Genomic DNA, 16,365 nt, shown 5'->3' on the forward strand with positions numbered 1-16,365 from the left:
CACAACACTTGGCAGAATGCAGCCAGGACACCAATTCTTAGTCACTAGGGCACACTGCAGGCTCATGTTCAGTACAGTGTTCACCAGAACTCCCAGGTCCTCTTCTGCAAAACTGCTTTCCAGCTGGTGCCTGGGGCTGTTCCTCCCCAGATACAGAACTCTGCACCTTCCCTTGTTGCCAAGTCATTCCCACTTGTTTAAATGTTGGATGTGTGACAACACCTGGCTACTCTCCATAACACAGCCAAAGCTGATGTCCTGTGGACACAGTGATGACCAGCTGGGGCCAGCCGCAGACTCACCAGAAGCCAGGCTTCTCTCTCCCAGTATAAACTACCCATAGTCCTCAATCCCATGTTAACTACATCCACCTGCAAGATCAACTTGCAACATCAACATCCCCTAATTCAAAGTTCGGTACACACAAAATCACTGGGCCATGCTTTTGGAGGCTAACCTATTCCTTCATCAAATCCCCTCTGCTGCCAGGGTTAAGTGAAAAAAATCCGTAAGAGGTGATTTGAAAGAGTGAGGAAAAGGCAAGTTTAAATATGCAGTGCACATCTTCAGCATCTCTCTGCATTCAGACTGAAACACCAGTTGCAAGGAGTGAAAGCAACACTGCACTTCTCTCTTCCATGGTAGTCCCACCCTTAGTATACAATTGACTTATGGGTTCCTGCCCATATAGAATCAGGATGATGCAGACACACACGAGGGTGCAGGAGCAAGGTGTTTAAGAAGTATGAATCTCTTACTTCTCATCATTTATCTACACCAATCTTCACATTTATTTTTCTGAAGTCAATCTTTGTAAGCTACTGACAAACTGCAGGGTGCATTATTTTTATTCAGTGAACATTTCAGAGTTAGACCTCAGAAAACTGATTACTCTACTGACAGATAGCTGAAGCACAGACACTAATGAGTGTTTGGTTTTTGTCTCTATTACTCTAGATTTCAGTGAAAGGAAGCCTTTTCTGTTTGAAGCTGATACTTTTTTTGGAGCATTAGTGTAATTAAATACACAAGCTAATATACAATACAGAAAATACTACTGCTCAGTGGAACAAGAGCATGCCTCTTGCAGTGTGGAACACAGAAACTGCAAAGCCTTGGAAGTTCTCACTCTGGAATCACAGCACTTCCAAATTTTAATTTCTGTCCTGTTCTGAAAACAAGTTTTCAGAAAATGTTTGTAACTGTCTACCCTGAATAAAATATTCTTGATTGTTGATCAAAACTGATAACTGCTGCTAATTTTACCGCTGTCCAATTTCAGTAACTCCCACAACTGGGAGAAGCAAAGAGGTGACAAAAGCCAACCCAGCAATTCCAGGCTCCCAGACAACCAAGCATGAGGCCCATGACCCCAAGGCTCACTAGTCCAGGCAATTCTAACCAGCTCCTCACACTGTGACAGCTCTGGTACTTCCAGGCCCTGCACTCCATGGCTGGCAACACAACTCCCAGGTCACTTCCCTGCACAAATAAAAGCAGAGAGGATCAAGTTGCTGCAGCTCTACCTTGCCAACATCTCTGGAGTTGCTGGAAGCCAGGCAGTTCTGGCAAGGCTACCCTTGTCTGCTGGTTGTTCAAACAAGATCTTGAAGGCCCATCATATGTTTCACAGGTTGGATCTCTCCTGCCAGCTCACCCCAGCTGTTTCTGGAAACTGTCAACTGAAACTGCTGATGCTAGTGTGTCCACGAATGAAATGCACCACATAGAGCATGTACCATGTCTGAATGCTGACGAAACACTGAGTTGTTGGCTATCTGCCTGCTGTAAACAATTTAGCTAATTTACTCACAATAACTACTTCTCATTTTGAAGGGAAAAATCAATCTTCTGCTTGTAGGCTGGTTTGCTTTCTCCAGCACTTCTCTAGGACTGTGTTGCCAGACTTGCTCAGGAAGATGCCACCAGTCATCTGGAAACCAACATCCAACATCCATCAGCTCATACCAGCTGATTAGAGCTCACACTAACACACTCTCATGACCAGATACAGACATCCCTTTTTCCAATACAAGTTATCTGTTAATACAAATCAGCTCCTCAGGTACAGGCTGCTCAGAAATGAGACAGACTTGTTAAACAAATTAAAGGTGGACTCTCAAGTGAGGAAGGGCTTCAGGGTTAACTCACGCAAATCAAAATATACAACTAATACTGAAATATAAATCAAGTGTATGAAGTGAAATCTTAATGTTGAGAATGGAAAGAAAAATTAATTCGTGCTTTCAATTCAGTCAATAAAATTGACTGGAACAGCAATTTAAAAGATTGGACAGACTGTCCACTAAGATACTCTTGAAGACTGATTTGCCATACTGCTGTGCCATACCTCCACAGAATTAGTGCAAAACCCTTTCCCAGTATACTGGCAAATTCCATATCCTTAATTGCTAGTTTTATCTCGTTCCAAACCAGCTACATGGGCAACACTAAAAGATGTTGATAGGTATGCATGCCATTTGAATACCGCAGACACAGCAGAGAGAAAAAACAAATAGGAATGAAAATCACATGAAAAAAAAATAATACACTGCATTAATAGATAACGTTTAAGTACAGATTCATTACAGGTGGTCTATACTGTTTACCTAAGCTCCCATGCATGATGTTACATGCCACTACTCCCCAGTGCAATTAATTAATCACCACAGGAAAGCTCTGTGACAAGCACATCACTAGAGTCACGAAATGGAGGTCACTGTACCAGCCAATAAATGACACATTAAAAAAGAAAAAAAAGGCAGAAAATATTCTTTATGTTTTCCACTTAAATATGAACATGAGGGATTTATTTTACTAATCTGTGGCTGGCAGTGTTGGGGCTATGTGGAGCCGCAGAGACAAATGTTTAATTTCCATCCCCCCCCTCCAGCCACATCAAGGTAAGAAAGAAGAGAGCTTCTGTCACTTCTGAGCTGATTACTGCAACACAGCCATTATTTTCCTGCCATAACTAGGACAGCCAATTAAGATGGCCAAGATGGTACAAACCGTATCTTTTTACAGCATTCTCATCTGTATTTTATATTTTGCCTGCCCTTTTACGATTCTACATTTCTATCCCAGCAGCGCGTTGAGGAGGGCAAAGGAACTGCCCAAGCAACTTTGTCTGTCCAAATCTCAGCCTACCCAGACTGACTAAGCACTAAGTCACAATTAGATATTCTGGGGCAAGTGCTCTTTCTTACAAAAATGTACTAAAAATGAGGCAATAGTTTGACAGTATCTCAAAGTGCGAAACAGAATACACAGATCCAGTTTGGCCTTTATCTGCATTCCTCTCCTTTTTCCTCAGGCAAGCAAATCTATAAAGCTTCTCATCTAATGCGTTAGATTAATAAATGATGAAGCTACAAACAGCAGAGTCCCAACCTCCTATGATGTGAGCTCAATTATTTTGCATTTAATAAGAATAAAGGAAAATGAAATTAATTTAATCTCTGTAATTGCCATGCTAAATGACACAATCTTGCCTATTATAACAGATAAAAACAATATATTTACACTGACCAAATATCATCATAAGAAATCTAATTTAACTCTGAACAATATTCTGTGATGTATTAGGTACCATCCTTGGGAACGTACGTGCCAAATGCTGCAGCAGAAGACAGGGCAAGCCATGCTTTCATCCAATACTTGGCTTTGGATCAGAGCTACTTTTAAACTACGCACAGTGTTCAAAAGGAAAGCAAAATTATAATTAGAAATGTGCTTCACGGACATTCTTAATTAAAGTAGTGTGGAGCTATGTGTTTTCTTAGAGTTCCAATAGTAATAGCATTGGTCCGTGCACTCTACCAGAAGGAAAAGAAGCAATTGTTTATTAAAGGAAGAATCTTTTCCAGGCTGTGTAATTTGCTAGGACACCGCAGTGTGCCACTCCCTCGGGCTCACCTCTCAAACCAACGTGCCCAGGTGGCAGCAAGGTACAGGCACCACTTCCACACAGCCCTCAATTCCAGATCTGTGTTTCTCCTTACTGCTTTAACCAAATCCTGCACATCAGACCTCCTCAAACCATGGCCCTTATTTCACATTAATTCTCCCCCACAACGGCACAATCTGCAGGACTTTAGGTCACCTTCTCTTTCATTTTGAAATAATTTTTCTTAAAGGTGAGTAAGAAGGACAGTCAGCAGTATCCCAAACAAGATTTCTCCACAGCCCTGCCCCATGTCCTTTCGTGCAACTCTTGAAAAAGCTTGCCTGAAGCAACCTAGGACTTTGCTTTGCCATTCCTGGTGGCTGCAACACAGCGGTGACTCACAGCCATGTGACAACAAGCATATCCAGCTCTTTCTCTCCTTCAGTCACTTCCAAACGATGAGCCCCTAATCCCTTTGGCTTCAGCTGTAAAATTCCCATTGATCGATAATTGATTTTCCACTGATGTAGAATCAGGCAACTTTTACTACATCACTATGAATTAACAGAAGAGAGCTCTGCTAATCCTTTATAAGCAAGCTTAATCTTTCGGTTTATAGAAGGAGCAAAGGCCGCCTTTTCTCCAATATCAGGAAGAATTTTTTTCTCATTTTATTTGACCAAAACCAGTACTTTTCAGAAGTCACCAGTCTGGATAGCACCACAGATGCACATTTCTGCCAGGTGAAAATGGAAGAACCTGAGCTATGAATTCTGAAGTCAAAAGCTGGTATCAACTCTCTGGGACTTTAGTCTATAAAACGTGTTCTCATTCAGAAACAGCAGGACTGACAAAGCCTTTACAGCATTCAACTTTCAATTAAACACGAGTAATATCTGAAAGCTCACATTAAAATAGCTGTAAGATTTGTTAGGGTTCTCTTACATTATTTGAACATTTCTTGTACATTAGCTATAGTTAGGGCTATTGAACTGCAAGCAAATAGCTCCTACCAAGACTGCTACAGAACTTGGCTAGTATCTCTAAAGCAATAAAGTCATCAAAAAGATGAATTCATCTTACAATAGGATACCTTTTTCATTAAAATGAGATTTTCTTAGATAGTAATCAAATGTGCTTTTTCAAGTCTATGGGTAGCAGAAAGGCTTTCCTTTTTATCACAGAAAAGTGAACTCATCATTATGCTTCAATGCCTTGTAAACAAGAGCTCAATCAAGTAAACCCCTATTCCACTGAGAGGCCACCACTCACAAAGACTTGTTCCACTGCAGTCTGTGCAAGGACACTCAAAAACACTAAAATCTTGGCATATCAAGCCCAAATACAACAGTTGTAATTGGTACTGCACATCAAATAGCCCTTAATTTGACACCCTGCAGGGCACTAGATGCAAACATTTCACTGATTCAGCGATTCATCATAAGCACTGCTCCTACAATGGGATGAAAACAAGTCTTAAATAGAACAGCTAAGCGGTTCCTCTAAAACACTGAAATGCCACCTTCCTCCATAGGACAATAAAATGTTTCTCTGCTGTCATGTATTTCATTCCCCTGCTCAGGTGGGTGACCTTTTGAAAGAAGCATTGGAAGCTGACACACACCTTCATTAAAGCCTGCCTCTGTCTTCCCCTGTGTCTACAAGAACAATGAGCACATGAGGGATGAAGTGAGAAATCCGAGGAGTAATTAAGAGATTTTGTTTCAGGGAGTTATCAATTATTTATGAGTAAATTCCCAGATGAACACATCCAAAGATGAACAGTTTTTAATACATTTCACTTCTGTACACATGGCACAACGCAATCAGACATGAGCTAAATTGAATGTCTGTTTGCGGTGTCAAATGGTGAGCAAATCTGGGCATCAGTATATACTGTTACGTATTTAAAGTACAAGAGTCTGCTAAATGTAAAGATCTTTCACAACATTCCTCCAACTCACAAATAAATCATCCTTTATATTATCTCTTATTCATCAAGATTGCAACAGAGAAAAAGCTCATACTGAAAATTTTCTGTACTTATGCTAACATAGTTCTCTAAATAGCCTAATTTTCAAAATCTTATGAACATATCAGCCAGCTTTGAATGGAATTTTATTCCACAACGGAATGAAATGAACCTGAACTGTTATCATTAAGAAAATACCAAGCTATGGTCTTTTTCTCCAAAACAGGGTTTAATCCTTTTCAAAACAAAACATTTCACTTTTCTGTTTGTCAACTGTCCTTTTTAAACAGAAGATCCAAAGACTCTTTGTGATATGGGAAATACAAATGTATATATAAAATACCTCTCCCTGTGGTAGGAGGATTGGAACTTGATGATCCTTGGGATCCCTTCCAACCCAAGACATTTTATGATTCTGTGATACATGGTGGTCTTCCTCATGAAGCAAGTAGAATGGAACCAAATCATTGCACGCTCTAAAAATGCTTTCCACAGCAAGTTGATGATCTATTTAAACGTGCTGTCACTGCAAACAGTCATCCTGGAAGTCTAGAAATGAAAAACGAACTTGCTGTCGCACCTTCAGGTTTGCAGAACTGTTCTTTCAACTGTTCTTTCAACTCCTCCTTCGCGGACATTCCAACCAACACAATGCTGACAGTGTCACCAAGGCTGCTGCAGTCATCATTCAGTGCACACAGCAGATGTCAAGATGGCTTCAGGGCCACCTTTTGCACAGAATTCAAGTCCTTCATGAAACAAGGCTTCAGGCACAGCCAGACGTGCCCTGCAGAACGAGCCTCCCCAGCATCACGCCACTGCATGCCACGTGTAGCTGCCTCACAAGCAGCAGCCCTGCAGACACTGAGTGGAGAGGCCTCACGCAAGTCACACCAAGTGGGGACAGGGCTCTTGTGGTGCAACCTGGTTTCAGGCTCTGAGCTGTGTGGCCACTGAGGGGGAGGCATGCAGGAACACTGCAGGTTCTTCAACCCAAGAGTCATCTGCAAGCTGCCTTCCAAGGGGATGACTGTGGGAACAAGCTCATCAAAAACACACTCTAGAGCAAGTATTTTCTTCCTCTTTCACAGAACTGCAGAAGAGATAGGTCTACCATGTGCTCTCCACCTCTCCTGTTTACATCAGCACTTCAACAATTCCAGGAGTAATGTCCACTCGTCCTACCCTAGCTAGACTAAACTTGTCCAGTACCAAGAAGAAAACCACTTAGAAATTCGTTTTAGGTTTGTTTGCAGTAGATTAGAGTGTTTGTTATGTATTTGGATGAAAGGAGCACATTAAGTACGTCTGTATTTACTTCAATACAGTGTAGCTCTTGAAGTTAGATGAAAAGATTTATACTGGCCAAGCTAGTTTATTTATCAACATAAGCTATGTTCTCAAAGGTTCATCTTCATCATGTTTACATGAAAGTAGACAGAATTTTTCAAGGGTTGTATCACATTCTGAGAACTGGAAAGGGACAAAAGAAACTTCTGTGAGAACTGTAACATCAATGAGCAGTGTAAGAACAGTTCCTACCATTTCCAGTTATTTATGGTGGGTGAGAAAAATCTTTCCCACATGGAGCAATTCCTCCCCACTCTGCAGACTTATCAACAGCCAGAAGATTCAGTGGATGATCAACCACTATGCACCTAAGCTTAGATAATGGTAACTTTCATTCTTACACTGTAACACCAAAAACTAAAAGTTAATCACACCTGAAACACAAGAGTTTATGCAAATATAGTTTCCCAAGTATCTAAAAAACAAAATTAAAAACCCCTTTTCTTAAATAAGAACAATTAAGGGCTTTCCATACTGAAGAAGAGCTCTTGGTTACTGTTAGAATCATAGAAGCACAGAATCACAAGGTTGGAAACAACCTATAAGATCATCTAGTCCAACTGTCTTCTCATTACCATTGCTACCACAAGCTACTAAACCATATCTCACAGCTCCTCATCCAAACAAGCGAAGCATTCGGAAACACAGAAGAAATCGGTGCACTAACCACAACCAAACCCAGCTGTCTAAGTCCCGGTTATTGCCAACAGGACCCCAAACATGACTCTGTATTTTAATACAGAAATTTTATCCCTGAGTTATGTAAATATTTAAATGACATTTATGGACAGTATCATTCCTCACGAGTTTATACTTTCCCACGGAAGACTTCGATCGCAATTAACAATGCTGATCTTTATCCTCCACACTGACTGTTCATTCATCCTTTCTAAAACGAACACTGCTTACATACGACCCAAGAGGGCTGTAACAAGGCAGTATTTATCTGCCCTAGCAATCTACCATCACTGTTTTAATTAAACCTTGGTTACACCACACTCACAAAATGAAGAAATGCCTCCTCCCCCTCATTTTCACCTGGCTACTCGGTAGCCTGATGCAGGAGCTGCTATGAGGACTGCATGTACCCAGCTGCCCCTAAGCTGTTCCACTTTATTGGGCCATAGGAAACTGTGTTCCTTTCCATTTATTGGGCCATAGGAAACTGTGTTCCTTTCCAAAGAGGGGTACGCTCCTTGTCAAATTTGACTGATGCTCTTGGCTCGGGCACCACAGTTTGCTCAAGTAACTGTGGAGACAGTATTGTAAAAAAAATGTTTTCCCACTAAAGAAAAGCACAGGGTTTGCAGCTTATGCTCTCAAGTACGGCACTGAGCACCTGGAAGTTCCTTCTGATTGGAGTCCATGAGCAGCTTGTACAATGCAGTGCTGCCTGCCCAGCACACAGGGTTCTGGGAGCTGGGAGGTCCAGGGATGTGTCACGTGTGCTCAGGGGAAACCTGCACAGAGTCCCTGGCACGGCACAGCCACTCAGTGAGAGACACTACTAGGATGGAGATGGACAGCAGTAACTGAAGATATCTGCAGTAGCTGCACCGGACTCTTCAGGCTGCAGCTGCTGTATCCATGCACCTCTACAGGGCTTCCACGAGTCCTCATGAGCACAGAGTGGTTTCCAAGCCTAGAACTCACTGCTGGTTGCATTACACAAATGAGCATGCAGTGCTCCTCATTCCACATGTTGGCCAGCGTAAGCAATAGCTGATTGTGGTGCTCACTGAAAGTACCAGACCATTCAACTCCTCGCAGCCTCACCTTGAGCACTGGATGCAGGTTTGGGTGCCACAACATAAGGCATAAAACTATTAAGAGACTGTCCAAAGGAGGGCTACAAAGATGGTGATGAGTCAAAAGGGAAAGGCGTATGAGGAGCAGATGAGGTACCTGTGTGTGCTCAGTGCAGAGCAGAGGAGCTGAGGGGAGGCCTGATGACGGCTGCAGCTCCTCACAGGGAGCAGAGGGGCAGCGCTGAGCTCTGCTCTGTGTGACAGCGACAGGGCCCGAGGGAACGGCATGGAGCTGCGTCAGGAGAGGGAGGGTGGGGGTCAGGGTCTGCACCTGCACCGGGGGGCGGTGGGCATGGAACGGGCTGCACAGGGCAGTGGGCACAGCCTGAGTGCTGGAGTTCAGGGAGCGTTTGGACACTGCTCTCAGACATAGGGTTGGGATTTTGAGTGGTGCTGTGTGGAGTTGGGAATTGGACTCAGTGACCCTTGAGCTCAAGAGTCTACAACTCTATGATATAAACATTTAGAAACCTGTGGTCTTGCCAGAAGAAGAAGCTGCCCTGAACTTCCTCCCTGACCACAGCAGTTGTTTGTAGCACTACCATACACATAAAGACTGCAGCGGAAGGCACTAAGACAGCCCCTGCGTGCTCAGGACATGAGGACGAGCATCAAGCAGCCATAGCCTTGTGACCAATCTCATTTAGCAGGGCCACAGCCATTCATCCCACAAATATTTCCACTTGAGGGGAGCCACAGGTTGGTGACCCACAGATCAGTGATGGCTCCTGACCACAGTGGGGCTCAGGGGCACTGAGGATGAGCTGCCGGCCCCTCAGCACTGCACATCCCAGTAATGAAATCTGCAGGGTTCTCAACACCTGGAAGCAGAAGCATCACTGCAGGAGCCTGGATAATGCTGTTTGAGTGATTTATGGTTTCAATTAAATGTTAAACAATGTCTTTGAGCCTAGTTGGTCTATTAATCTTATTCTTCCATTGCATTTTGCTGTTACAAATGATAGTGTTGGAACTACTTTGAAAAAGCCCTTCCATTTTCCATTCTCCTTCCGTACTGGAAAGAGGAGGGCTGTGTCCTGTTTCACCCACTGAGCTCTCCAGCACTTTACCAGCACCATCAACGAGCTTATAAACAGATTTAACTCCATTGTGTGCCAGTGAAGTCAGCCTGGGGAAAGAGCCTTCATTAACGAAATGCCACTGCACAGCCAGCAAAGAAAACTCAATGCGTTTCCTGTGGATTCCTCGGCATAGTGCTTCTTAAAATGCAAATTAGGTTGAGGCTATTGAGCGTTCCTTATTTCGGACTTGAAATCCAGTTGCCACTTTCTGATCAATATAACTTTAATAGTAAGATAAATTTAGAGAGTAGTTCTGGAGTAGCAGTCATTTGCATAGAATGCATGACCTAAAGGCAAGTTCAAGAGCCTGGCAATGAGGGTTTTGAGGAGCAGCACCTTAAAATCTGTTCCTCACTATGTGAAATTTCACACAAGGAACTTAGTAAGAGATAGGTGTGCTTGTGGAGGGCCACATCCCACAACCTTTACTCACTGTGCTGCCTTCAGACCAGTTTCTCTTTCAGAAGTTGCAGATCCTCACTGCTGACCTGAATATTGATTTTATGTTAATAAAATGCTGTGTTGAAATACTGGTTAAAGATAAAGCCGCTTCTGTATTTTTGGCCTGCAAAAAGCTGCACATACTGTGCTCACTATTGTTTTTCAACAGGAGCAAAAGACTCTCCCCTTACACAAGATGCTCTACAGGCTGCGGAATGTGGCCCTTGTTAAAGAAGCTCACAGCTGAATGAATCCCTTTCCCAGTGAAAGGAGGCACTTTTGCTACAACTTAGCTGCACATCTAACATACAGGGATACTCATCAGGATACAATTTTAAAGATGCAGAATAAGAAACCCAGCAATTTGATATTTCTGCTTCTGCACTGTCTATGGGAAACAGACACAACAACGAAGTACTTCCAAATACATGCCTGATACCTTCAGCAGTGCTTCTGCACAGTCCCTGAATGAACACAGCTCCAATCATGACTTATCTACAGCAGAGGCAGATTTCAAGAGGACTTGCTGCCGGTTTAACACAGCACTTTTTTTCTTCTTCTTCTTTTTAGCTTAATATAATAAAATAAGAATTCCAGATAAAAGTTAATCGAGCCTGTCTGCTAGGAGGAGGAAAAAAATCTTCCCTGCCTGAATGTTATCTCTGCTCTTTCTCTCACACACTTTTTCTGCATTTGTTGCTTAATGGCTAGGTATTATTTCAAAGCCCATTCCTTTTACAAATGTAATCAACTCAAGTACTCAGCACCACAGATGATGTATCACTCTGCTTAAAACCAAATCTCTGAGGGACAGATTAGAAAGAAAGGTTAAAGAGCTCTATCGTTCAGAGCATTACAGCTCAGACACCTATAAATCACTGGGTTTGTTTATTTAGATAATCGGGTCCATCAGCGCGCGTAACGCTGCACAACTTTCCGCCACGACCGCGCGCCGGGCTCTTCTATGTCAGAAGCACTGAGGGAAAGAGATGCTCCAAGCGGAAGCCAGGGCGATCCGCTCGGACCCGCTGCCGCTAGCAGCACTCTCTCACGCTCTGAACGGCAGCCCCTGCCGTTCTCATCTTCTCCAAGAGTTCCCAAGACGAGAAGCAGATGCCACCGCGCAACAAACTACACTGTCACCACGTAACGGGATGTGAATGGAAACGCAGCTCGGGGCCGGCTGGCAGCAGCCCCAGCCCGCCGAGCCGCAGCGCAGCCCGCACCGCGCTCCTCCCGCAGCCCGCACCGCGCTGCACCTGCGGCCGCCGCCGGACCGACCCCGGCACCAAATGGCCGCCGGGTGAGGGCAGGTAGGGGAGCGCGGCCGGACCGGGACAGTCGGCGGTACGTCCCGAGCCCCGCAGCCACCAGTCGAGCCCAGCGGCCACCAGCCGAGCCCCGCGGCCGCGAAGCCCCGCGCAGCGCCCCGCGTACACACATACACACACGTAAACACACATACATGCACATACACACACATTCACACAGGCAGACGCAGCAACTTCGCGCACCGCCCCCAACTCACCGGCAGGCGCCGGCCCCGCGGCGGGGCGCGCCCCGGCTGCCGCCTCCCGCCGAGCGCTGCCCGCCGAGCGCAGCCCGCAGGGGCCGGGCAGCGGCGAGGGAGGAGCAGCAGCAAGTTGCGGCGCGCGGCTCCCTCCTCCTTCTCTCCTCCTCCTTCGCCCGGGGGAGGCGGAGGAGAAGCGCCGAGCGATGTCCGCGGAGAGTGCGCATGTCCCCGGGCCCCTGCGCGCCGCGCACCGCAGCGCTGCTCTGCGGAGGCTGCGCGGGGCACGGCCCCCTGCGGGGCCGGGGGCGCGGGCACGGCAGCTCCGGGCTGTCAGCGCTGCCTCTGGACTGCCCCGCTGCTCCGCGGTGTGGCTGAGGGGGCTCCGGGGGCCGGTTTGGAAAAGGAGGGCAAGGAGGAATGCACGCTGCCTGTTCTCTTTCATTTCCTTTTCTTCTTTTTTTAATTCCAGCATGACTATTAAGGACAGGTACTATGATAAAAGGGACAACCGGATCGTTACGGGTGGCTTTTTGATGTAACAAGGTCTTTAGGTGAAAGGGATAACCAGCTTCTCCATCACGCAGGGAAGCACGAGGGCCTTGAGTGAAAGGTACAGTAACAGCAAAGGCAGGAAAAGCTGCAAAGGCAAATGCCTAACTTAGATCTCTGGAGAATTTTTAGAGAAATTGCACAATTGCTGTATGTTACCACCCACATGGGAGGACTGGGCTGACACTCAATGAGGTTCTTACTTCCTGAGAACACACTCAAACCCCATACTCTGTTTTGCAGTAACACGTACGTATGTCACGTCTGTGGTCTGCTCCAGGTCTGACATTTGATGCTTACCTATGCAGGAAGGTGGTTTCTGGGTGGTCGCTTTTGGTTTGCTTTTTAAAAAATAATTAAAACAATACCAATACAGCAGCACCATCAGCATTTTCATTATGATTTTTGACAAGGTTATGTCTCAGTGTATCGTCTCCATGTACATCCATACAATGAATCCTCTGGGCTCATCCTTTCTCCATGTCATTTTACAGTGTTACCAGCTGGTGGGTCCCTTGCTAATTTGATTACTTATTTTTCCCAAGCCCGCTTTAAGCTTTTTGCCCAACAACTCCTGTCCACACAAGGCAGTGCTGTCTGTGTCTAGCAGAGTCCAACCCATCTCAGTTTGTCCACATGGCCCCTGTCACAAACTACACGTTATCCTATCTGTAATTGTTGGCTCTTGTAGTACTGGGCTGGTTATTAGCATTTTATCACTCTGTTGGTATTTTTTTTTCTCTGTTCCTCACATGCCACAATAGTAGCCAAGGCCCTGTAGCTGACCTCATGGTGGTTTTCTCTGACTTTGTTGTCTGTTTTCCTTTGCCTGCCATTCTTGAGTTCCCATCCAATCCACACTTTGCAAAACCCCCTGCATCTGCACCCATATCCCTCACAGTGACTTTGCAACGAAACCAACTGTAAGGATGACTTTACCACCCAACTGTGTTGGTCTCTTGTCATTACAGTCAATGAAGATTTGCGCATGTGGGATCAACCACTTCACTGAGCACTTTTGTTCTACCTCTGTCCTCCTGCATTCCATCTCTGCCTAACAATCTCTGATGTTCCTTCAAATCCTGTAGGGTCATCATGGCCATTTGGTGCCTTTGTAAGGTTTTCAGTTTAGAGTGTGAAACTGAATTTTGGTTTGTAGAAAATTGTGTAGGAAAACAATAGCGTGTAGTTTCAAAAAGAATGAAACCAAAGTTCTAGCTGCTTTCCCCTTCAGCAGTTTTTCTCAAGCCTTCACAAAGGATGTACAAAGCATGCCAGCATGCTGAAGCCAGTAGGAACTTTACAGCTCCCTCCACCCGATGTGAAAGCTCCCAGTCCTCTAGCTGCTTCTTTCACTTAGATTAAATTAGTTCAGAAACCTCCCTGCTAAATAAAAACTATATACTTGCTGTTAGACAAGGGTCACCACATAGACTATTAGCAGAGGTATTACCACAATAATCTATATTTGCACCTTAACCTGTAATATCGTTCAAATGTAAACAAAACAAACACAGTTCCAAAGGAGAATGGTACAGGGTAGGATGAGACAGGATGAGATAGACAGGGTAGAATTATAGAACTGTACAATCACTAAGGCTAGAAAGATCAACAGCCAACCTACTGCCACCATGTCCACTAACCATGTCCCTAAACCACATATAGGATAGGATAGAATCATTGAATAGAGTCACAGAATCCTTAGAGTTGGAGGGGACATTTAAAGGTCATCTAGTCCAGCTCTCCTGCAGTGAAGAGGGATGCCCACAGCTAGATCAGGTTGCCCAGAGCCTGTTCCAGCCTTGCCTTGGAAGTATCCAGGGATGGAGAATCCACCACATCACTGGGCAACCTGTTCCACTGCCTCACCACCCTCACTGTAGAAGACTTTCTCCTTGCATCTAACCTGTATCTACCGTCTTTAAACTTGAAATCAGCTCCCCTTGTTCTATCACAACAGACCCTGTTAAAGAGTCTGGGATAGCATAGGATAGGATAGGATAGGATAGGATAGGATACAGTAGGATAGGATACAGTAGGATAGTTCAGTTGAAAGGGACCTACAGATATCATCATGGCCAAAGGCAGCTCTCGTTTGCTTTTTCCTTTTTTCCCTCCCACCCCCTTGTCCCCTTTGTGCTCCAGCCTCAAATGCCATTTGGTTTAATTTATCATCTTTCCCTGTATTTAGGGATAAAAGAGTTAATATAAGTTTTTCTTTAAAAGAAAAATCAGAGAAATTGAGATTTGCTCGTTAACTAACCATTATTTGCAGACCTATTCAGCACATCAGCTGGACAAAAGGACAGGAGAGATGCAGAGAATGAAGAAGTGGTCCAGTGGTCTCTTGGCACATGGGAAAGACCAGCAGTCACAGCAGTATGCACATATGTGTGTAAAGGCAATGCAGGGAAAGGACCCACACAGGCAAGAGGAAGTGATGGAGTCCTTCAAAGAGGCTAGCAAAAATCAAGCACTCTGAAGCATGATTAATTCTGCACTCCACAAGAGTGAAACTATTCCCTCTCGTCATTTCTGTGACAGGTGCTCCCAAAGGCCCCAGTCACTGTTAGAGCTCCATTATGTGAGGCATTGCACTGGTGCATAAGTGATGTGGTCCCTGCCACAAGGGCCTTATAGTTTAGCATGAACCAGAATGCAACAAAAGAATGTAAAATATAGCATAAGGGAGCATAAAAAATATAGCAAAAGGGAGAGGAAGGGCAGCTGAAAGCCTTCATTGTAGCCTGTATTATACAACTTCACACGTGTGAATACCATATGAATAATGTACATACATCTCAGCCACTTCTGCTTGGTTTTTGTTTTTGTTTTTTTTCCCCATTGAAGAATCAGGAAAAATAGAGTGCCCAATTTAACCTTCAGCCCAAAGGCTGTTGTTGGTAGCAATTAGTCATGCTGGGCTAACCCAAAAAGCAAAGGTGTAAGAACTGATGAAAGTCCTAGCCTTTGTCTGGTCTCATTTTGGATAGCAGCAGCAACGTGCAGCTGGACATGTGCCACCTTCACCTCATACCCTGGAGAAGCCCATTTGATGCCTTGTTTAGCCCTCTACTGTCCCACATTATTCCTATGTGACTCTTTTTAAGTGAGCTGGAGGAAGAGGTTATTTTTCGTCTGGATTTGTTCCCAGTCCAGCTCAAGGTGAAAGCATGCCAACACTGTGCTGATGGGGCTGGCAGAGAAGCAGCAGGTCTTGTGAGGCAGCCGTGTCACGGTCTATCTAGGTGCATGGCCTCAGCTGCACTGGAGGAAAGCAAGTGCTTTTACTGAACTGCTTTTTGGATGCTTACAGTGGATTGAGGGGCTCAGACACCATAAGTTTCAGATGAGATGGTGTGCTCTAAGCCATCAGTTCACCTCCACCAGGACAAGGAAGCACTGTTCCCAGCCAGCAGTCATATCATTTCCACTGTTTCAGCTCTGATGTCTGTGGATCAGAGAATTCCTTCTCTTAATGCTGGTTACTAACCAAGCAGAAACGTGACCCAGGAAGAAAGAGGTGCCAAGATTTCTGCTGGATCAGTGAGTTGAACCTGCCCATAGACAAGTTCCAGAGCCACCACAAGCGAGGAGGTAGGGCCCATGGCTGGGGGAGGTCTGAGTTACAGGAGAAGGTAAAGGAAGAGAAGGAACAAAATTTCCCCCTTATGGAAAAATGGCAAGCCATTGGATGCATTTAGGTGCTCCCTGATACAGCACTAAGGACCAATTTATATGTTAACCCAACTCTGCACAAG

The 16,365-nt window shown here is 44.8% G+C and overlaps 1 protein-coding gene across 3 annotated transcripts in view; it reads right to left on the minus strand.

Annotated features, from left to right (window-relative positions):
• The window catches only part of PAG1 (phosphoprotein membrane anchor with glycosphingolipid microdomains 1), a 105,960-nt gene extending 93,854 nt beyond the window's left edge, over nucleotides 1-12,106 (minus strand). For 2 of the 3 annotated variants that reach the window (XM_042869510.1, XM_042869511.1), the window contains exon 1: nucleotides 12,071-12,100. The gene's annotated coding sequence lies outside the window, so the exon portion shown is untranslated. Of the gene's footprint in view, nucleotides 1-12,070 lie in introns of all 3 variants that reach the window. The other variant, XM_042869512.1, reaches the window with a different exon arrangement.
• Between the last annotated feature and the right edge of the window lie 4,259 nt (nucleotides 12,107-16,365).

The sequence above is a fragment of the Lagopus leucura genome, unplaced genomic scaffold, assembly GCF_019238085.1.
Source record: "Lagopus leucura isolate 7727_CA_CO unplaced genomic scaffold, USGS_WTPT01 Super-Scaffold_100002, whole genome shotgun sequence".
In the NCBI taxonomy this organism is placed as follows: domain Eukaryota; kingdom Metazoa; phylum Chordata; class Aves; order Galliformes; family Phasianidae; genus Lagopus; species Lagopus leucura.